Source organism: Saimiri boliviensis, chromosome 4 (genome assembly GCF_048565385.1).
Source record: "Saimiri boliviensis isolate mSaiBol1 chromosome 4, mSaiBol1.pri, whole genome shotgun sequence".
NCBI classification, from domain to species: Eukaryota; Metazoa; Chordata; class Mammalia; order Primates; family Cebidae; genus Saimiri; species Saimiri boliviensis.
The window spans coordinates 72,950,534-72,978,497 of record NC_133452.1 but is presented as its reverse complement, the minus strand read 5'-3'; the positions used below and the strand labels follow the sequence as shown (position 1 = coordinate 72,978,497).

Sequence of the window (27,964 nt, the reverse complement as noted above, 5' to 3'; positions counted from 1 at the left end):
CTGTACTGCCTAAAGTGAAATGAAATTGTTTTTCTGTTATCAGGCCAAGTGCAGACATACTTTAAGAGACCAGCCTTCCTTAAAGATTTTATCAGGTAAAGACATCAGTTCTGCCTTCCTCCTTGCTTCAGGGCACTGCAAATGGCTTCAGAGCACATCTTTATGCTAGTTCAATGGGAAGAATCATTGTCCAAAGTTTAGCGGAATAAAACTCCCCTAAATTCTCAAAAGACCAGTTACACGAAGCTGTGAGCTAAATTTTGTTATATTCAGATTCACTATCTGTAGCTCTCATGAGCTTTGAGTTTCGGCTAGGATATTTTGAACCTAAGGAATATTTTACCCTTTCTCTTTCTCCAGGAAGCAACGATTCAGTATAAAAGGAGTTATATAATGAAGACACAAGTGTGAGCTTTGAAACTATTTTTAATCGCCAGAGTCTGCTTCTTACCATAAAATGATTTCTCAAGCTCCATACTTTGGGATAGAAAACAATGGCAATCTTGAAGAAATATCAGCAAGGATATTAGAGAGATGAAGTAGAGAAGCTTTCAAAAAGGGATCAGAGGACAGACACATCTATGCGCAGGTCCACTTGATGCCACAGCTTATATTTAGTGCCATTGAAACTGTTCCCATCTTTACATAGGGAGAGATCAGCATTATATTTTGAGAAGGAGCCTGTCTTTTAATGTTCGGTGCTACCCAGGATTCTGTTCTTTGGTCATAGGCTCATCTAATGGGTCGTCTCTTACTAATCTGTCATAGTTTTACTTATTACACACTGTACATGCTTGTGACATCCAAATCTAAAAATTCATCCCAGTCCTAATCCGTGAGGTTCAGATTTGAAGATGTGTGTAATGACCTACATTTATATGTGGGTATTCCTCCCACAGGCATCTGTCTTCTAGATCGCCCTGTCCTCTCTCATAGAACTCCTTGTATTGAGTTCTAAGTGCTTATGTCACTGCCTGTCTCTTCCACTGAACCAAAAGCACTGGGTGATGTCTGTTTTGTTCATAAATAAAAGACTTGCTCCTGGTACATAGCAACTGTTCAATAAATATTTTCTGAATAAAATGAATTATTGGAATGAGGCTTGAAAAATTCTGGATAATTATAATTTTATAAAATGTCCTTTTCACACAATCCTCTCTCCAGCCACTGCCATTTAAGATGAAGAGACTGCATTAGGACTCACTTAAGTGCCTATCTACTTAGGGTCACAGCACACTGATTCGCTATGTAGTCATTTTGGACTATGATTTGTTGTTTGACTTGGCCTATGACTATTCTGCCAAGTACAAATAATTTAAAATTATTGACCATTCAGTTGATAAAGTTGTAAATAGATAATTATTGCCTTTCAGAAGAAAGTTACTAAAAATGCATATGTATTCAAAACAATACCTGAGAAGCATAATATAAAAAGTATTTGCAGTCCTACAACACAATTCAGTGAAAGCTGAGCTTTGCCTCACAGAGAATAGGCAAATTGAATCTGGAAACCTTCTTGGAAAACTGTAAAAATCTAATTAGGAACTGTCCTAAATAGACTCCGAATGCTTAGGTACGATAAAGGAGCCAGTAATTACGCTCAACAGTAATAGGAATGAAGTGCCTTTTAAAAAGCCCTTCCATTTCTCCTGTTTAATAAGTAAATATAAAATTGGGGTACTTACAAAAAATATTTAGTTGTCACGGGTAATGGCCAAGATAAATTTTTGAGAATCCAAATTTGGTAAAGAAATGCATAAATACAATTTTTGAAGAGCATCAAAAGTTAAAAAACATATCAGACCATCTGGGACTTGATTCCCTTTAACTTATCTGGGATGTGCTCCGTGCCCTCCCTCAGCCAGCTGCTTCATTTTTCCCTGCCCTCTTTTTCTTAAAACCACAAAAGGACGTTAGGCATTAAGTGTTGCCTTGAACTAATTTATATTTGGGTGATAGTGGAAAATCTGACATTTCTTCTAAGTGTGCAGGATTCCCTATGAGTAGACAGTGTGAGAAAAAGTTATAAATACTTTTCAGCTCTCTTCCCAAGTATGAAATTGAGAAATATCCTGAAAAGTCAGAGTTAGACTGAACTTAGCTAAGAAAATACAAATCCTATGATTTCTGCTACAAAGGTATCTGAACCAATATAATGATCATTAAATCTCAGACCTTTACAAAGGTCTTCACTCAGGCAAGACAAAAACAGTAATTTGTTAAATAAGACTATGGGAAATACTACCAACCTCCTGAGGTCTCTCATTTATTACTTTGTCTTGTGTCTTACTTCTCCAATTTCCTTATAGTTTTCAATTACGAATGCTAGGATCACTGCTGTCATTTAAAAAATGGAATGTCTTTATTTCTTTATACCATTTGCATTTTAATTTCCTGCCCCTTTCAGAGACATTTCTTTTGCTAAGTAATGGCCAGCAGCCAATCTCAATCTGTAGAGGAAATCATTAAAATCTTAATTCTCCTGGAGTGGGATCTACTATATTTATCTTTTCTTTCTGGATTTGATCATCAGACTGTATACTTCTGCCACATTAACCTCATTTTAACAAGAGTTTTCAGTGTGAGTGAAGGGAAAAAGTAGAAGAGATGCTTTCAATCCAGTGGTTAATCTGTTTGACATAACATTTGCCTTCCCATAATAGGTAATGGTAGCTTATATCACTCATTAAATCAGAGCTCAAGACATGTTTTATAGTATCAAATTAATAATATTTATTGTGCTTCTTAAAACTGGATATTAGCAAAAGTGAAAGAAATACATGAGCACAGAGTAGCAAAATCATTTTCACAAATGGTGATCCTCTGTTAATGTTGAGTTTTTAGTTCTTTAGTTGTCTATATAGCCAAGTTAGCTGGTTAAATTTTATTTTTTAAAAATATATTTTTTCTTAGATTTTAACAGTAATATAAAAGCAAACAAACAGTATTTAGTTACTTAACCTGTTAGTTGAAAATTATAAGATAAAAAAGTAGACATATTTTTGATTGTATGTCACAGAATGTACTTCTTAAGCTCTCTAAGGAAAACACATTTATTAATTTAAGAGTTCAAATATTGATGGGCATTGGGTATAATCTGGTCAAGTCACTCTATTTTTTTACAGTTCTATTGGATCTTTTTTTATTCCTTGAAAAGCTTCATTCTATGACTTAACTTTTCTTGTGCCTACAAACAGTGATTGCATTTGTAAGTATTACATCTTCCTGTAATATTCTCCAATTATAAACAGAATGTATTAAATTAAGTAAAAAGATAACTACCTTTTTCCCAATAGTCAAAAATGTTTGGCTTTATCTTGTTTGAATCAAAATATTTCACATAGATACTTCTGAACCAATCAGTGTAGCTGACAGCTCCTGTATATGCAGACTGGAAGACAGGCATAGGCAGTGGATGAGGTCCCATGGGCTGGAACCAGCAGCAAGCACTGGTCCTTCAAAGTACTTGCTGCTGTACAACAAGAGAGGGGTACAGCATATGCCAAGGAGACAATGGCAGTCCCTGCAGTTACCCAAACTTCACATTTCTGTTGGCTCTTAAATCACAAAAGCATTCTCTCTAGTGTACAGAAAAATGACTCCCAAATCAGCAGAGCAAAGATTCTTGCAAGTCTTCAGCAGTTATGGTTTACTTCCCTGTGATGCCTGTCTTTATTTAAATGCTCTTAGCAAGCTTTATAGCAATTTAAAAATCTGATTCTTTGAAATCCAGAAAGTTACTAATTGGGAGTTAGAAGGGGGAAAAAAAACTCAGTGTCAGGTGATTTATTGAAAAATGTCTTTTTTATGTTTGGGAAGGAAGAGAGTGTTATGTTCTGAAATGTGTTGTCAAATTCACGTCAAAGTCCCAATCTCCAGTACGTTTTTGGAGAGAAGGTCATTAAAGAGATGATTAGGTTAAATGGCCTCTAGTGTATGGCCCTAATCTAAAATAACTGATGTCCCTTTAAAAAAAGCAAGAGCTACCAGAGGTGAGAGCACACGAAGGAATGACCAAGTGAAGAGGCAGAGAGAGGGCAGCCATGTGCAAGCCAAGAAAGAGTTTCAGAAGGACCCAACCCTCCTGACCCCTTGATCTCAGACTTCCAGCCTCTAGAACTGTGAGGAAATAAATTTCTGCTGCTTAATCTACCCAGTTTGTGGCACTTTGTTATGACTCCCTAGCAAACTAATACACAACGGTAGTTTGTTTGCTTTTTGTATCAATAAATATCTGATTGCTGAAATAACTTCTAGTATCATTTCAATAACATATATTTGTTAGGTGCACTCTATTTTTGGTCTAGGACTTTCTCCTGTAACTGGTATATAGATAGATAGATAGATAGATAGATAGATAGATAGATAGATAGATAGATAAATAGATACTTCTGGTACTTGGTGAAGTTGATGCATTTCTCTTCACCAGTGAAGTCTAATGCTACAGGAAAGTTTTCAAATTTCACACTGGTCCAGGACTGGTAATTTTTTTCCAAGTGGCAAATACTTTGAGGACAAGAGCTGTGAGCCAGCGCAACTAACACCATGGTCGCTTTCTAATTTTCTTGTTGGTCTTTATGAACACAACGTTTCCCCTTGGAGCCTTGGGGTGATTCCTGGTGATGCAGGATTTTATCTCCTTAGCTCAGCTAGGTCCAGATTCTTGTCTAACAACCAGGAAAAATCAGGCATGGGGACACTGGAAGAGTGAGTGGAGTAACTCTCAGCAAAAAGGGAGGTTCTGAAAGCAGGTTTCCAGTTGCCCTTCCTAGCTGAGTACAAGGGCTTTTATAAGCTGATGGAGCTGGGTTCTCCGTTTGTATAAGGCACGAATTCCAGGTGGCTCCACTCCATTCCCTGCTGTGTGCATGTGGACCCTTAATCTCCTGCAGGCATGATTAGGCAGCCCCCTATGCAAGTTCCGTTATCTGCTCAAAATATCTGGTGTAGGCACTTGTGGGGCAGATGGGATGTTCTCCAGGGACCCTTCCCGTACAGTCTGCCTAAAGCAAGCTGGCTAACTCCTTTAACTGGTTTTGAAGATTTTGTTGTTGCTTCTCTAAGCACTATCTCTTTTCATTTTATTTTATTATAAATCCAGTTCTTATAATGTATAAACGAAATATCTCATTTTTATTGCGTGCTGAGGTTTGGAACTCAAACGTACAAATTATGGCTTCCTATATATAAAGAACAGAAGTATGTTGCCATTAAATAAAATAATGGGCAGACAATGTTAGTTTGAAATGTTCTTTTTCCCCTCTGTTGCTATTAAATTCGGGTTGGTTCTTTGTTAGAGGAAAGAGAAAGAAAGAAAGTGCAATGCTATTGCCCAGAAACTTATCCCCAAAGGAATTGAGTTAACTGTACCTAGTCCAAGAGAAAGACATTAAATTATGACTGGCTAAAAAGGCTAACCAAGATGTGTGTTTTTCTAGGATTTCTTCTTATATTCTTTGAGTCTATATAATATGATCAGAATCTTCACTTTCATTTTCTCTTTAATTGTGAAACGAGTGTGACAATTCTGCCCAGGATATCTCAGAATCTGTTACCAAAGTCACTAAAAACATCACAAAGGAGGACGCTGAGTTCCTCAGTATATGTTAAATAAGTATTAAATGAGGCAAACTGTAAAGATTCTGAGTCTTTTCATAATCTTTCATTATTTTGGTGAGCTAGCTTTTGTGCTTTTCCTTTGAAAGAGAACGCCTAATAAAATGACTTGAAAAATGTACACTGAGTCGAAGTGAACAATACTCCTGGATTTGCAAGTGTTTATTTTAGTTATAAAGAAAGTCCCAGTTTATAATTTATTCTAGATAAATAATGACATTTAAAGGCAACTATGGTTTTAATAGCTCTCTAAATCAAGCAAAAACAATTTAGGAAAATTTAAACATTTAAACCTCAGAAAGGCCAATGAAGACTATGAAGCTAATTCAGTTAAGGATTTCAAAATCTTATTTGATCTCTTTATATACACATTTTATAAAACAGGAATAAAACCACCCCTCAGTAGAAGCTACTCAGTCCAGCAATTACGATTTGAATCAATATCATATTAATAAACAGCAACACTGCCTTGCGTTTTTCCTCTGTTGCCTCGAAAACCACTTGTCTTTAAATCTACTACTGCCTTTTCTTTAAAGACAGTCTCATTCCAGAAATATAGAGATTTTTGCTTAATGATATGATGCAAATAAAAAGAATACATTTGTAAAATATAATTTATCTAGCTCTTTATTTTTTTCTCTAACTCTAAAATTTTATCTGTGAATATCAATTATATTATCCAGTATTTTACAATCACTAATAGAACAAGCATTATTAGAAAAGATAATTAGATAAGGCCTCAACTATGATGACTTTTAATTAGCACTTTTGTAATATGATTTTTCTGAAGAAAATATGATTAGTGGTTACTATAATTTTTACAATGTCATTTATCTGAACTTTACTTTTGTTTCATTTTTGTAAATAGATGAACAAATAAATGAATAAAGGGACACACTCTCAAAGATTCCATTTTTTATAGACGTTTTAAAAGCAAGGTGATGGTCTTTAATTAATGGTCTTTAATTCATCTTGATGTCATAATGGACAGACAGTGGAGAAAGATTTTCCCCACTGTGTAGGTATTTGATATTAAAGCAATAAACACTATGTAATGTAAGTTCAATTATCTATAATATATATGATGTGCGTGTGTGTGTATGTGTGTGTGTGTGTGTGTGTGTGTGTGTGCATGTGTATGCTTTTCCTGAAACTTACTAACAAGTTCTTTTTCAGGAGCATTTTATGAAATATAAAATATTAATCTATTTGAATTTATGATCCGACAAGGGGAATTATTAACTTCTCTCAGATGGAAACTGCTTTGCAACAGGGCAAAACAGATTGGTCCCTAATTTCTAATCACTCCTTCAGTAATTCTAAGGACAGACATTCATTAATCAGTTCTCAGATAAGAAACGCTCTGTTCTTTTAATGATCAAGTATTCTGGGGAGACTTAAAGAATCTCCAACCATCTCTTCCACTTCCGTAATGTTAGATTTGTTGCTTCATCACCCAAATTACCCATAACTTTCTTCTACACCATTAAAGACTAAAATTTAAGCTGTCGTTTCTTTTTCCTGAATCAACCACCTAGGCTTGCATCTTCAGAACTTTAACATCATTTGTTAAATGTATTTATAGAAAATTACTCATAGATTATCTGCTGCATCCCCATTGTTGTACTCTGAATGATGACATACTATTAAGTTGAGCCAAAGAAAAAATTAATTAAAAGCATCTTTGCTCTAGAACTTCCCTCCAAAAATGAAAGAATTAAATAAGACATGATAAATTAGAACATAAATTATTATTAAGATGAATTCTACAAGACCAAATGTACTGGTAAATCTCTATGTCTGTAAGATGATTTTAAAAAGTTTAATCTGTAGAAACATCTCCCAAAATAAGCTTTCAGAACCAGGCTAATTACACTGACTAAATCTTTTTGACTCTTTTTTTTTTTTTTTTTTTTTAACTTATATAAGGTCTGCCTATGGTGCTTCAAAGCCCTCTTTATTCTTTAAAGTGTTTCTGCTGGAGCCAGGATCCAAGTTTCATTCATTTTTCTCTCATTTTAGTCCTTAGCATGGCATCTAGTAACTGTTAAACATGACTGAATGAATCAAGCATTACAATTTCCTATATGAGTCTCATATAGACGGGATTCCAAAAACATTTATTATTTTAGCAGTGGAAGTAATACATTATTGTGATAAACTGCATCAGTGATCCATGCATTATCAGTGATAAAGTTAACCATGTCAAATTTTAGTTACGGCCACAGTTACTTTCTGCTATTCTACTTTATATTCATTGATTATGCCTTAATGTTATTTTTCATTAGCTTAAATTTATATTACCAAAGAAACGAGAAATTAATTAGGCTAACAGATAAAATCAGGGGTAGGAGAATTTTCAGGACACTTGTTAGTTACATTAAAATAAAATGTTTTAAACTTTTGCCTACAGACACTTTGATTGAGCTTTTAAAAATACTGCCATTCCCTGTGTTTCCAAATAAGAATATGGCTCAAAGCTTAACATGGCATGAACACCACTAATTTAATTTTTGGCACACTGAATTCAAACTAGGAATTTTGAAATCTGTGTCAATGATGGAATTGTGGCTTTGATGAAGAGTCTGGGGAAAGAGTGGGGAGGAAACTGTGAGTAAAGTTCTCGATTGCCCAATCTTTCAGCACCTAATAATTTGTGCTGATGAAAAACAACACAGTTATGCTGTTTGAGTTTGCAGAATAAATAGCTTTAATTTCCATTACTAACTGTGTTTCCATTTGAATAACAAAGACTTGGTTTACTGGATTTGTAGAATACTCACTCTAGTCAATGCAGCGAAATAATTGGTAAGTGTAGTTAGAATAATATCCCCAAACTACAGCCCGTGGGCCGCATGAGGCCCCCTGAGGCCATTTATCCGGCCCCCCTGCCGCACTTCGGGAAGGGGCACTTCTTTCATTGGTGGTCAGTGAGAGGAGCACAGTATGTGGCGGCCCTCCAACGGTCTGAGGGACAGTGAACTGGCCCCCTGTGTAAAAAGTTTGGCGATGCCTGATCTAGAGGATGTTAGGGACTCCCTTTCCTGTAGGCCGGATAAGCCTCAGGTAAAGTCTTTTCCCTTTGAGTGGAGGCCTTTGTCGTGGAGATTGCTGCAGGTGTATTTCTCCCTCCCTGTCAGAGCCTGGAGAGTACTTTGGCTCTTCACCGGGAGATTCTTTTGGAAATCCCAAGAAAATGTGAGAGGTCCTCCAAGACTGCATCCTTTACAAATTTTTCACTCCCATGCTAGTTCACAATCATGTTCAATATTTCATAAAAGTTACCAATTGAAATGTTCCTACTAGTTTATGGCTACAAGAAAAGTGATTAATTACAAATTGTTCAGCTGTTTCCTTGTTTCAAAGATAGCAGTAACCACTTCCAAGCTTTTTTGTTTTTGTTTTTTAAGAGAAAGAGGGTCTTGCTATGTTTACCAGTGTTAAAGCAAACTAAATATGGCCTGAGAAGGACTCCATAATTCTGTATTTGAGTCCTTTTGGACGAACTGTAACCTAGCTTAATAAGCAGACAAGATGGAAAACCTAACCTAAGAGTATGCACCTGCAATAGCTGAGTCTTGGCCAATCCCAGTTGCCATACTTCAACCACTCACAGACTGCTAAGTGTTCAAATTGTGTTCAAATAAGTCAAACACCAACTTGTAACCAATCCAGCTGTTTCTGGTTCCTGTACCTCACCACTGATTTCTCTATGTCACTTCCTTTTTTTTTTTTTTTTTTTGTCTATAAATTACTTCTGACCACGAGGTATCCCTGGAGTCTCTCTGAATCTGCTGTGATTCTGGGGGATGCCTGATTCGTGAATCATTCATTGCTCATTTAAGCTCCTGTAAATTTAATTTGGCTGAAGTTTCTTTTTTAACACCAGACCTCAAGTAATCCTCCCTTTTCAGCCTCCTGAATAGTTAAGATTACAGGCACAAGCCACTGTGGCCAGCTAAGCATTTTACATATTGTAACTGAAGCCAGAATTTCCATATGTGGCTATTTGACTTTAAATTTTAAACCAAAACATACCTGAGACAAGTCTCAATTTAGGAGCTTATTTTGCCAAGGTTAATGACATGTCGTGACACAACCTCAGGAGATCCTGACAACATATGCCCAAGGTGGTCAGATTACAGTTTTGGTTTTATACATTTTAGAGAGACAGATGACATCAATCACTACATGTAAAATGTGCATTGGTTCAGGATCCAGAATGGCAGGGCAACTCTATGTTGAGGGTGAGGTTGAGACTTCAGGTCTTAAGTGTATTCAGAGATTTTCTGATTGGCCATTGTATGAAAGAGTTTATCTAAAGACCTGGAATCAATAGAAGGGAGTTTCTGGGTTAAGATAAGCAGTTTTGGAGACCAGGGTTCTTACTGAGAATAGACTGTAAAAGTTTCTTATCAGATCTGAAGAGTCTGCTCTGTCAGTCTTAAGGTCTTTGTTTTAATGTTAATGTTGGTCAGCTGTGCCGGAATTCCAAATAAAGGAAGGTAAAATGAGGCATATCCAACAACCCATTAACATCATGGCCTGAACTAGTGTTTCGGGTTTATTATAGAATGCCCTTGGCCAAGAGGAGGGGCCCATTCAGTTAGGCTGGGGGTACTTAAATTTTATTTTGGGTTTACCAAACTACATAAAGTTAAATAAAATTTAAAAGTTTGTTTCTTGGTCACACTAGCCGTATTTCAAGTGTTCAATAGCCATGTGTAGCTAGGGATTTCTGTATGAGATAGCACCCACGTAGATTATTTTCATCATCACAGGAGCTTTTGTTAGTCAGAGATGGGCTAAAGGAATTCCCTGAAGAAATCTCATGAGGCAACTAGAATCACAAGATACAATGGGTCACTATAAAGTAAAATCTTTTAGAGTGATGTGAATCTTTGTCTCAGGTTTACTAAATGATGAGACAAAATTCACAATAGAGGATAACTAAAAAGTTGACTCACAATAGTCTGTAGTAATAAAGATAAGAAGATGAGATGTGATCTCTACCCCATTATAACAATTAGCCTAAGGTTAAAAAAAAAAAAAAAAAAAAAGACCAAACCAAGACAAAGACCTTTATATTTCCATAATATAGCTAAAGCCAATCTTGGATTTTCTGCAAGTGATTGTCATATGTGGATTTAAAAGTGTTTTATACGGCTATTTTGTTGTTGTTGTTGTTGTTCCTTTTCATTTTTTTGAGACAGAGTCTCACTCTGTCATCTGTCACTCAGGCTGAAGTGCAGTGACACGATCTCCGCTCACTGCAACCTTCAACTCCCAGGTTCAAGTGATTCTCATGCCTCAGCCTCCCGAGTAGCTGGGATTACAGGTGTGTACCACCATGCCTGGTTAATTTTTGTATTTAAGAAGAGACGAGATTTTGCCATGTTGCCTAGCTTGGTCTTGAACTCCGACCTCAAGTGATCCAAACCCCTAGCCTCCCAGAGTGCTAGGATTATAGGTGTGAGCCACCACATTCGGCCTTGTTTTTATATTATTCTGTATATTTTTTCAGTCAGACAAAAGTCTGAGAATTACCTACTAAAATGGTAGCTTTAGCTTGTGATTTTGAATGTGTAAAAAAAATCCCCAAGGATATATGCTGATTCAGCCTCAGGAATTATTTAGAAATTAATTTCAAAAATTTATAACCTAGAATAAAAGTTTAAAATGTTAAAAAGAAAGGGAGAGAGAGAGAGCATGCACACAATTCACTTGCTTCAGAAACTAAAAAAAAAGAAAAGAAAAGAAAATGAGATCTTCTGTACTTTTAATATTAAAGAATGTTATGTAAGTGACAGGCTCAGTGGCTGAAATCTTTGAGGTGATTATAGTGCCAGGACAGTTAAATATGATAATGTAATACTAGACCAGAGAAGCAGAGTAATGCTGACATAATCTGTACATTGTCAGTTGTTCAAAAATTATCTTACTAGTATAATACAGCAATTAAAATATCTTTTTATATTTTTTTCTGAGTAATGCTATATTCTAATATGCTGCTCTGAGTTCCTCACAGAAACCAGAAGTTTCTACTTTAAGCAATCTGTTTCTTAAGTTGAAGGTTAAAATTAGAGGTTTACCATTTTGCCTTTGATCTTTTACTTTTATCAGAAAGTAAGAGCCATTAATTCTGAAATGCCATTATAAATAAAATATTTCCTATGCTATTTTTAAAATGTGATATTTGCACAATATGTGACATTTATTAATAAGAGACTGATACACGTATGTTGTGCTACTTAGTTTTCCCTCAATAACTCTTGGAGCTTGGTTTCAGGATGTCCCACTGATATCAAAATCTATGCATGCTCAAGCGTCTGATGTAAAACGGTGTAGTATTTGTCATTGTATACATTGACAGATAACCCCTGCACATCCTCCTACACACTTTAAATTATCTTTAGATTACGTCTAATACCTAACACCATGTAAATGCTATATGAATAGCTATTATACTGCATTGTTTAGGGAATGATGATAAGGATAAATGTCTATAATGTTCAGTACAGATACATTTAAAAAATATATTTTCAATCCACAGTAAGTTGAATCCATGGATGCAGAACCTATGATACGGAAGGTTGACTTTACATTAACTTTGTAACTTTTTACCCTTTGATTAAATGCTTTCATTACTGAGAGTTCCCAAAATAAATTCCTGAAAATGTAAAATGGTTAAGTTTGACAGAACCAATATAATTAAGAATAATGTAAAGACTATTTCTAGGGCTCGAATTTACTGGATATGATCATTAATCCCTAATAAGCAACTATGTATCCTCAAATACTGAAAACTGAAAATAATAATAAAGATCTTGAAAATTTCCAAATCAAATTCTTGGGCCAACCTGATGACAACTATTCATAGAAATCAATAAAGCCAGTAATGAGCAAGGATGCAAAAAAGGAAACAACAGTAGGATCATAAGATCTCCTCCCTCCACTTGCAGCATCACAAGGTGGAGGGGTAATGTGGAAATTGCAAATATAGCTAATGTTTATTAATAATTACATGTATCAGGCATCAAACTAATTATTCATTCATTCATGCAGCAAATATTTATGAATCACTGAAACTGCCTCGACACATGGAATACTACAGATGAACAAAGCAGACAAGGTTTTCTATCCTCTTGCCATTTCTATTTTACTAGAAGCCACATAAATAAGTAAATAATGATGTCAACAGTACTAAGGAAAATAAAAAGAGTAGAGTAAGGGATTTAGAGATGCCGAGTAGAGAAGAGTAGTTGCAACTTGAAATCTGTGGGCCTCATTGAGAAGGTAACATTTGAGCAGAAGTGTGGGAGAGAAGAGTGCTCCAGGTAGAGACAATAGCTGGTACAGTTACCTAGGATGGAGAGTGCTACTCTGTTCCATATGCTACATGGAAGCCATTGTGTCCATAAAGGTATGATCAGGGAATTGAGGGGAAAGAGAGTGAAGTAAAAGAGGTCAGAGAAGTCACGGAAGACGAGACTATAAATATATGTTGAAGATAGAGCCAACTGAATTTTTTGCTAATTGGATACACATGCCAGAGAAGGAATGGAGTCTGCCATATATCCCAAGATTATAGCTTGAGCAACTAAAATGATGAAATTCCCATCAGGTAAGATAGGAGAAAAGACAGATGGAGAAGACTGGGTAGAACAATGGAATTTCAACTTTTCTTTTATCTCAAAATAAATTTGAGATTTGAGTAGCTTTATGTGATAATTTTTCATGAATTTGAGATGTCTGTGGGAAATCCAACTGAAAAGATCAAGTAGACATCTTGATATATGAGTCTAGAGTTCAAGAGTGATCTTCTCTGGAGATACATAATTGGTAACTTTGGACATATACATGGAACAAAATTGAGTATGAGAACCAGGTACTAAGCTCTGGGACACTTGAACCATGACTGCTAAATTTGGGTGTTACCAGAAATGGAGCAGAGAAAGAGTAACTAGAAGGGAGAAAACTAAGAGAAGGTGGTGTTTTGACCTAAGAGCAGAAAGTTTATGAAGGACGAGGGAAGAAGTAATTGACTCAAACACCATTCATAAGTAAAGTAAAATGGAATAAGATGAAGGCTGAGAATTGACCATTAAACTTGGGAAATAGAAGAGTTTTATAAAGCAGTACGGGGAAATGGCTGATTGGAATGTATGTAATAGGAATAGAAGTAGAAAAAGTGAAGAAAGTGAACATGCAGAAAACTAGTTCAGAGAGTTTTTCTGCAAAGTGAAATACAACAGTGAATTGGTAGTTGGCAGCAAAGTGAAGTCAAGAAGTTTGATGACTTATTTTAAGATGGGAGATGTCTTTGTATTGTGATGGGAATAATCCAATAGAAAGTGAAGAAAAAAGATAATAGAAGGGGGCTCACTATTTCTTATTAGTCAAGAGGCGATGGGACTTATTGTAAAAATCAAGGAATTGACTCATAGGAATAAAATTTATCCAATCTATGGCAACAGGCAGGAAAGCATGGCATACCTGTACAGATGCTGCTAGGTCTGAACAGAGGGGAGTAGAAGCATATATGTGGAATCAAAGTGGGTTGACTTTCTCTTCTTTACGTATATCAACAGCAGTCAACATGGCCAGGAATGGGGGAAACAAATGAGTACCAAGGCCCTGAGGAGGGAGCTGGATAATGCCCTACAGTGTCCACTACAGTGACTCACCAAGTAGTGAGTAACTAAACTGCTGATGGGCAATTTAATATTGCCTACAGAAATTCTGATGAACATGAAGCAAATACGCTGATTTCAATTCTAACTTTGAAGTATGAAGTATGCTGCACTGATGATTTCAGTAGTATTTTAAATTAATTTCCCAATTAAATATGGTAAAATAATGCCATTATCATGGAGGATAAGGTTATTGAGAGTTCAGTGAAATTCAAATAAAGAATTCAGCACAGTTATTGCACATAGTAAGTACTCAATGAATGTTAGGTGTTAGTTAAATGAAACAATCATAATTCTCAGAAAGTCATAATTTATTGTTCATTATTGCTAGGTATGGAGGGGGTGGTTTTGTTGCTAATAGTGTTTTGTTTTTGTATTGGGGAAGGTCTCTACTGAAGACCAGAAATAGACTTATCTCTCAGGAATAAGTTTTATTTATTGGAGATGTACATAATCATTTTAAATTTAAGTCTTTCTCTCCTCAGGTTTTTTTAATTTGAAGAACTATTCTAAAGTACTTAGGCATTTTAATTAAGACTGTGTTTCTCTCATATTCAAATCTCTTAAATGCTGTGTGTTCACCAAATTTCTGTCTTTTGCTCTTTAAAATTGTTTATTATTTTGTCTTATTTGAGGACAATTAAAGAACAAATTTTCTCTTGTTGAAAAGAAAGATAATTTCTTATTGCAAAAATGAGTGAGAGTTTGATTTTGCCAACCAAAGAAATTTAGAGGAGACTTGAGTAAGTGATTTCTTTCATTAGCCTGTGAACAGGTTATTTGCTTCCACATGTAATAACAGAATGAGTAATTCTGACTTAATGAAATAAAACCAACCCTGAAAACAAATAGCAGTCATTTGCAGTTCCAACTGAATTAGATACTGAAAAATGCTTGCATTCTGATAAGTTTTAAAAAGTCTAATGAAATTATAAATATAATATTTCAGAGAAGGAAACGTGCATAGATAGCATAAAAAGAAGCTCAAATTCACTTTGCCACTTGCAACTTTTCTTATCTATAAGTAGGTGATGTGAAATAATTCAGGAAAATTGCGTTTCAACCCAAATTACATGAGGTTGCTAAGTATAAAGTAGTTTGTAATATGCACTAGAACAAATTGATATTGTGATCCTTATAGTTAAATGCTTTATTTGATAAATGCAGAAACCCAAATTTAACTCTAACAGAAGTTTAAAATAAGTTATAAATAAGATTTAATGCTAACAGCAGGGATTTATTCTAACCATAAACTGAAAAAAAAACCATATTAATAAGTTACAATCATGCATGACAATATATTAAAAACAAACTGTCCTTTTCCCAAAAGAATAGCTGAACTACTTAGAGCTAGTTAAACCAGAATAAAATCTCTTTCACACACACTTACACACACACACACACACACACACACACACAGTATTGAATAGTGATAAGAAAATAATGTTATTGTCATTTAGAATCATTGCCTTCTAGGTTGAAAACAATGATTTTCCTGTAATATCTTTATAAGTTAATAAAAATCAATAAAGTATATAATAATGACAAAAGAGCCACTGTCCTAGGATTAGAAGGAAATATCTTTTCCTAACACTCCATTCAGACAACACAGTTTAAACCCTGAAGAATGGGACATTTGGGGACTGTGCTCTGAGTCAAGTAGAAATTCAAAGAAAATTCCAGTGATCAAAAAGACTGTCTCACTTCCTCTAAGTTACTCATAGCAGTGATTTAGTACATAAATGAAGTAACTGTCTACTGTTTGAGGACAAAATATAGTTCACTCATTCTGCTTTGTCTCCCTCTTTCCCTAAATTCTCACTGTTTTAGCTTTAGTACTTTTGACAGCAGGGCCGGAGACAAAGACTTGATTGCCAGTCATTCGGGGAAGCATGCAATCCTAAGAACAGGGCGAGTGAAAATGAAAAGGAGTGATAACTACATTTATCTGTCAGTTCCAAGCCTCATTTGGATAAGACCAACTCCTCAGATATTAACGGCCCTGCTCTTCTGGGTTGCTGATGCATGAGTACCTTGCAGGAGCTCAATAATGTTCTATACTCAAGGCAGTAAGCAGTTAGTTTGTAGCCCAAGGAAAGGCACTGTTAGGTTGCAACTGCCACCGCTAGTGGAGGGCCGAATGGAGGCAGTCACACCACAGAAATAGGGGCTGGAGTTGCCAGTAAGGTTTAGAGCAGGGTGAAAATGGGACACAATAGTTGTCTGAGAAGCTCTTCCTCCTCTTGCAATCTAGACTCATTTAAGCTCCCCCACTTATGGCTCACAAAAATTTTTTTTTTTTGTTGCTGCTCTGTGCATATCAAGGTGACTTTATCTCAAATGCATGCCTCTTATTTTTCTGGAGCAGGATAAAAACAAAATAGCGGTATTTTTAACCTTATGTAAAAATTCTAAACAGCATGTAACCTGTCGCAGGAGGGGACGGGGCTCAGCTCCCTCCTTGATTTGATGTGCCTGAGGTTCTTGGCCTCTCTTTGCCCCAAGAATGGGGAAGGGGCCGTGGTGGCGCAATGTCGGACCCAAAGAGTTTAGGCATTCGAAGGGGATTTCCGCACAGGTAAGGAGGGAAAAACAGCTCCCACGTTGTTGTGGGAGGGGATCCCAGAAAGGGAAATCCATGCAGGTAAGGCGCAGTGGAGTTTTAACTTTGAAGTTATTCCTGCCTCATTCATGTTATTGTTCAATAAGAGGAGTTCTTTCAAACTTCCTCTGGAGTGATTGATATTTGACTCTGATGCTGGATTGACTGGCCCAGAACAGAGGCCCTTCCTCCCAGAGCTTTTCCTGGGCTTTTTTAAACAAAGGAGCACACCTGAAATTTTATCTGGCCCATGCACAGGAAAGCTAGACAAAGAACTCTAGGTTCCCAGCTGGGCAGGTGGACGGAGGCATGGTGCTGGGAAATTCTTGTCTTTGAAACCACGCCGCTTGTGGACCAGGGAAGAGAAGTTAACATAGTCCCTCAAGCAGCTTTAGAAAGGGCCCATGCAGCAAAACTTTGAATGCCTCTACCTTATTCAAGACTTTCACCACCTCAAAGGATTTCTACTCTTGGTTTCCTTCATTCATCCTAACCCTTAAGTTAGTCAAGTGTCCTGAAATCCATCCTACCCGTGTCTTGAAATACCTAGCAGAACAAATAATTTTTCTAATGTCTAAGACCTTTTTTGATTCACTACTATTTGGCAATTCTTATGGTAGAATGTATTTCCTCCAAAATCAGTGTCTTAGTTCAGGCTGCTGTAACAAATTACCATAGACTGGGGGGATGTAAACAACAGAAATTTATTTTTAAGAGTTCTAGGAGAGAGGTTCAAGATCAGGGTGTGAGCTTGGTCAGGTTCTGGTGGAGGAGCTCTTCTGTTTATATACTCACATGGTGGAAAGAGTTCTCTGGGATCCTTATCAAAAGGCATTAATTCTGTTCATCGGAGATGAGGCTTCACTCTCATGACCTAACGATTCCCCAAATCCTGACCTCCTAGTACCAAAACATCGCGGTCAGGATTTCAGCATATAAATTTGGGAGAGTGGGATACAATCATTCAGTCCATTGTAGGCTGTGTGAGCTAACTCGAATAAAAGATTCCTTTTAACATTTATCTTGGAAACGCTGCTATTTACTACCATACACATTTTTTATTACTGTCATACGTATCATTTTATTCTTGCTGAAATACTTAGTAATGATTCTATATGGGTCTGAATACAATTTCAGGTGATTATTGTATGTTTTTGGAAGGCATCACTACTACGCTGAGTGATGTTTAGTTTATTAGATACTTGACCCTTGTAATTTTTGCCCCTTTCTTGAAGATCAGGGTCTTAGTATAGTGTCGGTTTCTACATCATACCACCAATGTTTACGGATTGCTGCCGAAAGTCAAGACAAGGAGAGAAGGAAGTCCATTGTTGAAAAAAAATGGACAAACACTGAAAGTTAAGGCTGACAAGTAGCAGCAAACAATCAAGTTCTTCAGCAAAACCAAGATCGTATAATGCATTGATAAACATCCACAAAATTCTCATTTGTCAATACCATTTGTCCAAAACTACCAGCCCTATGGAGGGCAAAATAAAGAGATACAGTTCTCATTCTTGAAGGGAGCACTGTATACTCTGAGGACATAAAAGAATCATGTACATACATTTTCATAGCATAGATTAGGTGTGAAGGTCCCCTGTACCATTGAAAATTTTTTAAAAATGGAAAAGTTTATATAAGGCTGGAGTCAAAATGAATGATTTTATGGATTTAGAGGAGGACTTGCAGAAAGTGGGAAGTTTGAATTTAGACTGGTAGGAAAGCGCAGAAAATGGATTTCCTGTGAGGAATAGTAGTGAGTAATTCCCAGGCACACATTATTCTGTCCATTTACAAGGTCATTTTTCCATTTCCCTAAGTTCCTCTCTGCTGCTTTTTATTCAGATATTTGAGGTGCTGGCTCCCACTGGTCATGTAAACTTGCCTTAAGAATGCCTATAGCATCTTACTTATGTATGCTCTAATCCAGGCGTCCCCAAACTTTTTACACAGGGGGCCAGTTCACTGTCCCTCAGACCGTTGGAGGGCCGCCACATACTGTGCTCCTCCCACTGACCACCAATGAAAGAGGTGCCCCCTCCTGAAGTGCGGCAGGGGGCCGGATAAATGGCCTCAGGGAGCCACATGTGGCCCGCGGGCCGTAGTTTGGGGATGCCTACTCTAGTCTTCTCTGTAGAATTGTGTCTTATTTTATTTTCTTCAAAGAACTTGCCTTAACTGATATTGTCTTGTTTACTTATTTATGTTTATTTTTTCTGCCATCCTTCTCTCAAATGTTAGCTACATGAGAGAAGAGAATTTGTCCATCTTCTTTACCTGCTATTCAACAGCAATTTGAACAGTACTTAACATAAAGTTCACAACTAATCGTATTTCTTGGACAAGTTGAAGAATGTATCACACATAATCATATGACATTGCCTCTTTCATGACAAGAATTGGGACTTCAGTATGTCCTTTTCTCAGTCTCTGTACTAACTAGAGGTTTCATGATTCACATTCTTGCTTCATTTAAAATCTATTCAACAACAAAAAAGAAAAAAACTGGTGAATATTTTATCAGATAAACTATTCTTACATCTGTCTTATAAAGGTATGAATTTGGAAAGATGAAACATCTCGTCTTTTATATTTACAATATGATAAATATGATAATTTAAAATGTATTATGGATGTTTAAAACAAAAACCACTCAAATTTCATTTTGTTTTCTCTAATACTGTCTGTCTCATAAGATTTGCTATCTTCTTACAGCATTGCTAAAAGAGTTCTGAGTTTTAAATTAAATATGATACCCATATTGTTGTCATTAAAATTTTGTATTTAAAAAACCCTTTTGCATAACAAGATAGTTAATTTATTTGTGTTGATTGTTTAAGTTTTTATAAAAAGGAATGTGACATTTTATTTTATGGATCAAGATTAAGAGAAATATGAGAAGTATTTAGGACTTCTAAAATGAGGAATTTCCTTCATTGGTTGAGACAGAAAATATGGAATCCTATGTTCCAGTAATTCCTCTTGGGTTTTGCAGTCACAGACCACTGTAATCTCAGTTACTTTGAGAGGCCAAGGCTGGTGGATCACCTAAGGTCAAGAGTTCAAGACCAGCCTGGCCAATATGGTGAAACCTCACCTCAACTAAAAATACAAAAAACTTAGCTAGGCATGGTGGTGAGTGCCCGTAATCCCAGCTACTTCAGGAGGCTGAGGCAGGAGAATCGCTTGAACCTGAAGGCAGAGGTTGTAGTGGGCCAATATCACACCAATGCAGTCCAGCCTGGGCAACAAGAGTGAAACTCCCTCAAAAAAAAAAAAAAAAAAAAAAAAAAAATCCACAAGCAATGCATTAAAATAAAAGAGATGTGATTAAATAAATACAAACTTTACCACTCCGATAAAATGACTCAAAATTAAGGTCCTAACAATTCCAGCTTTGTATTTAAAGAGCAGCCCATTATTATAGAGATGTTAAAGAAACTTAAATTATTACCAAAGAAATGTGAACTGAGGGTTGTTAGTAACTGTTTTCAAGCATACAGAAAGTGCTGTAAAAAAGATTAATCAGATGTTTTCCATCTACATGGAGACAGAATCAAATTAAATGATGGCAAATTATAATAAGAAAGACATAAGTTACATCTAAAAAAAAAAAAAGCTTCACTGGATAAGGTTATAGAAATGGCACAGTCATCTTTCATGAGTTAAGTGCAGCAATACTTGCAGGCAGAGAATAAAGAGGCAGTACCTACTGGGATTTTTTCTCTGGCAGAAATACACACAGGAGTCTCCAAATAAGAGGCTCACTATTACTGCAATAACAACATACACATATTATGGTCTTGTCTGGTTCCAGTTCATCACTGTACTTTCATTTGGAACCAGGAAAAGAAACAAGAAAGTGAACCAAGGAAGTGTAGCTAGGTTAGAAAGGTTGAAGAAGATGGAAATAAATGAGGGAGGATAAGAATGCACAGTTGGAAAGTAGATCATAGTAAACCCAAGAACTTTTTCAATACATACCAGTTCTGAAGTCCTAAACAGGTGACAGAAAACATCACAAACCAAAACTCCTTGAAATTCAATGCAATCAATTTCATATATGTGCATTTAGAAAAACTAATGAAATTCTAAAGCATTCATCTATTCTAAAGGGGTGGCTGATTTCAAAAAGTTTCAGGATCTTAGACTAAACATTGCTGTGGAGTAGTTAATTGTGTTGCTATTCCTATCACAACTTTGCCTTAACAATTAGGCATTAGCTAGATTGAAGTTTTTTTTTTTTTTTTTTTTTTTTTTTTCTGGAAGTGGACTGAGAAAACGTCCTCAGCAAGGCATCAAGTGTATTTCAGGGATTATTTAAAGCTAAAGAAATACCCTGTGGCTCCCACTTACCTGACATTACAATTTAGAAGAGAAATCTTGGAGCTCATGAAAGAAAAAGGAACTGTTTCTCCAAGTCCCTGTCTTAGTCACCTGGTTCTCTTTCCCAGAGAGCACATTCAGCTCTCTCTTTATTGAGTAAAGGTAAGGCATTGTATTTTTGTTTCCTATCTGTCTCATTCCATCTTTTGTCTCAATAAAATACATCCCCGGTACTTACATTGTTTGCTAATAAATATGTAAGCTATACAGTCTCTTTGAAAGAAACAGAGAAAAATTAATGATCTCAATGCTAAATATATAAATCAAACACCAAATATTGTACCTATTCTGTGGCTAGCTGTGATAATTATACAAATGCAATAGAGCAGCTAGTTTAATGTAGATTTGACAGCCATGTAAATTGAAAATAGAGTTTCTTGTTTAAAACTACTCTGACCTTCTGAGTTATCAAATATTATGAATAAATAAATAAATGCACATTACACTTTAAAATAAATTTTACCTGGTGCTATTATCCAGGGATTGCAAACTTTCTATAGAGGACCAGATAGCAAATATTTTAGGCTTCGTTGGCCATTCAGTCTGTAATGCTTAATTTTAGATGTCATCTTAATGGGATTGAGGGATACTCACATTGACGGTAAAGCATCATTTCTGGGCCTGTCTGTTGTGAGGGTGTTTTCCGAAGAGACTGGCATTTGATCAGTGGACTCTCAGTAATGTCTATCTGCTCTCACTATTGTGAGTGGGTGCTAACAAACTAGCTGAGGGCCCAGACAGAACAAAAGGCAGGAGTTCAGCCCTCGAAATCACATAAGTCAACTCCTCTAATCCCCTCTTATTTATATCTAGCTTTCTTTTTTTCTCTCTCTACATTTATAAAATATGTATTTGAAATATTTTATATCATATAATATATAACATGTAATGATATGTAATACATAAGATATATATATCCAAATGGTTCTATTTTTATGGGGAACCCTAATACACAATCTATATTGCAACTATTCAACTCTGTCACTGTAGAACAAAAACAGTCATAGACAATATATAAATGGGTGAGTTTGGCTGTTGTCCAGTAAAATATTATTTAAAAATCAGGCAGTAGCTGGATTTGGCCACCAGGCATGTAGTTTGTTGACTGGTGATTTAAACATTTCCTTTTTGGAAATTTTCTTTATATTCAGTCAGATATTCTCTCCTTTCAAGTAATTTTTTCGCTCAGTTGAAGTTCAAGAGAATGAGTACAGGCATTTTCTCACCTGCCAGCCTCAGGGCCATGCTTCTGGCTTGTCCTGCTGGCTTAAGTTCTGAGGTCCAGATAATCTGTCATCTGGGACTCTCCAGTAAGAGCACTATGTGGAACTGCCTGGCTGCCTTGGCTCTCCTCAGCTCCTTTGGTGCTGTGACTTTTCAAGTGTCTGGCTGTGGCTGCCACTTAGCTTCTGCAGGTCCCATGACCACTTCGTCGAATTATGGAAATCTCTGACAAGCTTCCCAGCCATATCTTCATCCCACCCATACCATATGTGAAACAAAGGCAATTTGGGGAACTGTCTCAAGATCTCAGGTGTGTGACTATACTGTTGGCTGTTCCTGTGGTTTGCAAGAGAGCCTCATGCTTCCCTCTTTCAAATATTATCCTAAATTACGTGATACTACCAACTAGGTCAAAGCCAGAGAACTTCCCTCAGTCTTAAACCTTAATATTTTTAAAAGCATTAAATTTTTTTCTCTAAAAATAATTGAGTTTGCATCTTATACTACATGTCAGAAGCTGAAAATTACAATCTTCTTTCTCTTCTTAGTCCTTCTCTAATAAATCTGAATTTACTTATCCTACCCACTCCCAAGGTAGATTAGGTGACAGACCAGCTGGGATAAAGGTCTGCATTGAGAAAGTTCAGAAAGGAAAATAACTTAGTTTTCAAACTTTTACTCTGTTACATGTTATGTTACATTTTCCCTACAACAGTCCTCCTAGGTAGGTATTGTTACAGTCATCTAGAAATGAAAAAACTAAAGTTCACAGAATTTGCTAAATGGAGCTTGACAAGCTACTATGTAATAAATCAGAAGACGTATCTGTTTCTGACTACACTCCTAATTCCCATTCAACTATAGTTCCTGGAAGACAGAAAGTTAACTCCTGGTAAAGAGCATGGTTTGGGTTCCAGCCCCAAATCCTTCAAATTAATGAATTTCTCTCCACCTTTGCATAGACTCATTGGGATTATATGAGATAAATATAGTAACAGCTATCTTTCATCCAGCCCATGTGTGACACAGGCAGTTTCTAAACATTTAAACGTATTATCTCGTTTAATTCTCAAAACAATACTATAAGGTATTAAAATCACTCTCATTTTTTAGTTAATGTTACTAAGGTCCTCAACATAGACTCTGCAACTAGTAAATGCTTAGTGAGAACTAGTTATTCTTAAAATTATTACTCTTCCATTAGAATTACACCCAACAAGAATATTTATACATACAGCTTTCTTTCCAGAGCAGAAACAGTCTTTGATAGGCAGCCCTTTTTTGCTCATAGTGTGAAGGACTCCCATTCTTAAAAGGACTAAGAGAGCATCACACTTAAGAACAAATTCTGGTGTCCACCTACACTGCCATTTTCCTCAGCACCCAGGATGCTAGACTTTGCTGGGTGTGGAGCCCCAGCACATAAAGGCAGTGTTGGAAGCAGAAGGATGGGAAGGGATGTGTACCAGGAGAGCCAAGACAAGCAACTGGGTGAATTCAATATCCAGGCAAGACTTTTCCTTTTTGAATTTACGTTTGTTTAAGTTTTAATCCTAACCCACTTGATTAATTCAATTCGGTCTTTTTCCATTTTGAATTCTTAATATCACAACTTTATTTCCTCATTTCATGAAGATGGGAGACATTGTATTATGGAAAAAGCCTTGGACCTGAAGCTAATATATGTGGTTTGTTATTTCTATTGTGTCACTAAATATGCGATATTAGCAGTAATAGAAATTGTATATATCTGTTTGAAAACTCAATCACTGTGTAAGGCTATAAGACTAGATGTTCAGGAAGATACCTCCTAGAGAAAAATTGTGTTTTGAATATTTTCTATTATCCTCAGTACAAATGCTGATGAATCTCTTCATCTTTAGTCAACATACAACTTAAAATTGTTTCCAATGACAACCACCTCACAGTTTTTAGTTGAGAAGAAGCGAGCTCCAGGCTTCGAATGATCCATCATTTTTAGAATTATTTCTGTATTTCAATTCCCCATTTGATATTCTTTATAACTGATATATAAATATAAATGGGAGGAATATGAACTGTAGTAACTAAGGTTTGTTTTTTTTTTACCTATCTTTATGCTGATCATTTAATATAATAAACACAGAGATATCCATTTCCCATCTCCCTTTTGAACTGTACCAGTCTTTGCTTCACATCAGCATTCACTATTTGCAATTCATAGAATCACATGAAAAAAAAAAAGCATGTTCTTTTGCTTTTAAAGATCTCATTAATATTTGGATTTCACGGTTATCAACTACAAAAAAACCCACCTTTTGTAGTTTCCCTCATTTTGGTATTTCTAATGAATGTGGGTCTTATTTTATACCACAAGGAGCAGAAACCTCATTCTCTCAATGCATTGAAATTGTTATCACTGTAAATTTATAGTTATTGGGATCTTAGGTATGGTCATCCCATACTGTATATGACCATAGGAGATTTGTCCTTCTTCATTCCAAAGAAAGAAAGAAGAAAATTGTCAGGTTAGAATGTTTGATTGACTTTTCATTCATCCATTATTTATCCTTATTTGTTCAATATATATTTACTCATTCGGTAGATATTTATATCTCCCGGGTACCAGAAATTGTGCTAAGTACAAAGAATAGAAAGTCAAAACAAATTTGGTTCATGCCTCCATGGAGCTTATGGTCTAATAGGAGAGGAACATGGGCAAATCAATTATAGTGTCGTTATAATGCAAATGCTGTGTCAAAGAGATGCACAGCAGCCCTGGGAGCACGGAGGAGAAACATCTTTCTTGTGAAGACAAAATCTTTCAAAGGTATTTATTATTCAACATGATTTATATGTTACTTTAACAATTTTTTTTGCTTATGCATTCTTTAAGAGAGATTTTATTCAAAACACTATGTCACATAAATACATGAGCTTAAAAATATCTAATGAACATTTGTTATAGGCAAAGCTTTGGATAAGTTAGCTTGCTGGCTGAAAGAAAAAATGGAATTCCTATATATAAGCACAGTAAAAATTAAGAAAATGATAATAAGTGAAAAAATCATGTATTTCCAAAGAGAATACCTGGAAAAAAATGTGTTTTCAGAAACTGAAGGACAAAGAGGGGCAAAGCACATCAGAGAAATGAGGTTCTTAATCCTGTACAGCCAGATTTGCTTACTGAACATGAAGCATATGACAAAATAATTGTGCAGTAATTACTCTAAAAGATGATGCAGAATCAAGTTAAAATGGAGCAAATTGCCTTTTGCATTGTAGCCAATGACAATTAGTGACACATTCATGCTGTAAAATACCACTTTCTTTTTGTGAGAGGTGACCTATTGCTCGATGGTTAAGTAGGTTACTTCATGGAAAATCTTCTGCAATCCTGTCTTTCAGAGGAAATGCAAAGTTTATTATTGCTACTACTATTGGTGGCAATTTTATATTCAATAATGAAAAAAGTACACATCTTAAGCCATGCGTGTGTAAGTGCAATGGTTATTCCAGGTCATGTTTACTGAGTGTTTGCTAAGTCCAGGGACTCTACCAGGTAATTTGCCTGTATCAATTCATTTTACATGCACAAATGTACCATGGTGGCATTTTTCTCATTTTTTAGATGAATAGCTGAGACATGGAAGGTTGGGGATGTTGCCAAAAGTTTCACTGAGAGCCAGATGCAGATCCATGATTTGAAACCAGGAGTGATGTGTCCAGAGTGAGTGTTGTCAGATAGAACAATGTGCCATGTGCCCCACATAGTCCAGAAACCAGTGGATGGTCCTCCTGTTTACATTTTTTAAGTGTAAGGGAAGGGGTTATTTATTTATTATTTTAATTAACGTATACTAATTGTACATATTTAGGGGGTACAGTATGATATTTTAACACATGCATACTTTTGTATCAGTTAACCAACCTTCGGCTCTCTTCCTGCCACCATCACTTTCCTACCTCTAGTAACCATCATCCTGCCCTCTGCATCTATAAGAACAACTTTCTTAGCTGCTACATATGAATGAGAACATACAGTATTTGTCTTTTGGTGCCAGAGTTACATCACTTAATGTCCTCCAAGCTGAGAATTTGTTCTTTTCTATGGCTAAACAGTATTTTATTGTGTATATTTTCTTTATCCATTCATTTGTTGATGGACACTTAGGTTAATTCCATATCTTGTTTATTGTAAATAAAAATGAAATTTTTTCTTGATGACTTAAACAAATGCTCCCAACTTACTGTTAAGTAAAAAAAAGAAAAGCAGGAGGAAAGATATGAATACCTACTGGTTCTCATTATTGTTTTTAAAAATAGCATGCAGAGTTAGTAATTGAAACTAGACAGGTAAATATACAGTTAAGATAAGGAAATAGATCTATACAATAAAGACTAGAAACTGTTATTAAATCTTGGAGTTGCATTATAAACTGCTTTCATTTACTTATGTGTGTATTTTCAGAATTGTACACAATAAACATTAAGCTAATATAAAAATCAGATTGTCTTATCAGATTCACTTCAGTAAGAGACTGTGTCTGGTATCAAGCTTTACCTGTGGTTTAAGGATGCAATCAATGAAGAGGCAGGAAAATGTCTAAAACATTCTACTAGCCTGCACAGCCCTCCTTTTCACATTAGACACACAATATCTTATTCAGTATAATAGAAGTCTACAATATCGCCTCACCCAATGAGAAACATTTATGTTATAAAGCATCTCCATTTTATTTTTTTCTTCATAGTTCATTTAAAAAAAAATTTGTTTCCATAGGGGAACAGGTGTTGTTGTTTACATGAGTAAGTTCTTTCGTGGTGATTTGTGAGATTTTGGTGTGTAAATCACCAACCAGTATACACTACACCCTTTTGTAGTCTTTTATACCTCACCCCTTCCCTGCCTTTCCCTCTCAGTCCCCAACGTTCATTGTGACATTCTTAGGCCTTTGCGTCCACATATCTTAGCTTCTACTTATGAGTGAGAACATACGATGTTTGATTTTCCATTCCTGAGTTACTTCACTTAGAATAATAGTCTCAAATCTCATCTAGGTTGCTGCAGCTGCCATTATTTTATTCCATTTTATGACTGAGTAGTATTTCATTGTGTGTGTGTGTATATATATAATATACACATATGGATATATATGGAGATATATATATACTGAAATATATATATATATCTTCATATACATATATGATTTTTGATTTATGTATATATGGATATCTATAAATATCCATATATATATGATTTTTGATTTATATATATATGGATAAACTGTGGTGTGTATATATATATATATATATATATATATATATATATATATATATGTACCACAGTTTATGTACTCATTGATTGATGAGCATTTGGGCTGGTTCCACATTTTTGCCATTGTGAATTGTGCATGTGAAAGTATCTTTCTGATATAATGACTTCTTTTCCTCTAGGTAG

At 35.7% G+C, this 27,964-nt stretch overlaps 1 protein-coding gene across 6 annotated transcripts in view; it reads left to right on the top strand.

Annotated features, from left to right (window-relative positions):
* The window catches only part of FUT9 (fucosyltransferase 9), a 188,515-nt gene that overhangs the window by 132,476 nt on the left and 28,075 nt on the right, over positions 1-27,964 (top strand). The window contains exons 3-4 of one of the 6 annotated variants that reach the window (XR_012517232.1): positions 44-95; positions 361-27,600. The exons of 4 other annotated variants lie outside the window; for them this stretch is intronic. The gene's annotated coding sequence lies outside the window, so the exon portion shown is untranslated. Of the gene's footprint in view, positions 1-43; positions 27,601-27,964 lie in introns of those variants that run through there. One more of the 6 variants, XR_012517231.1, reaches the window with a different exon arrangement.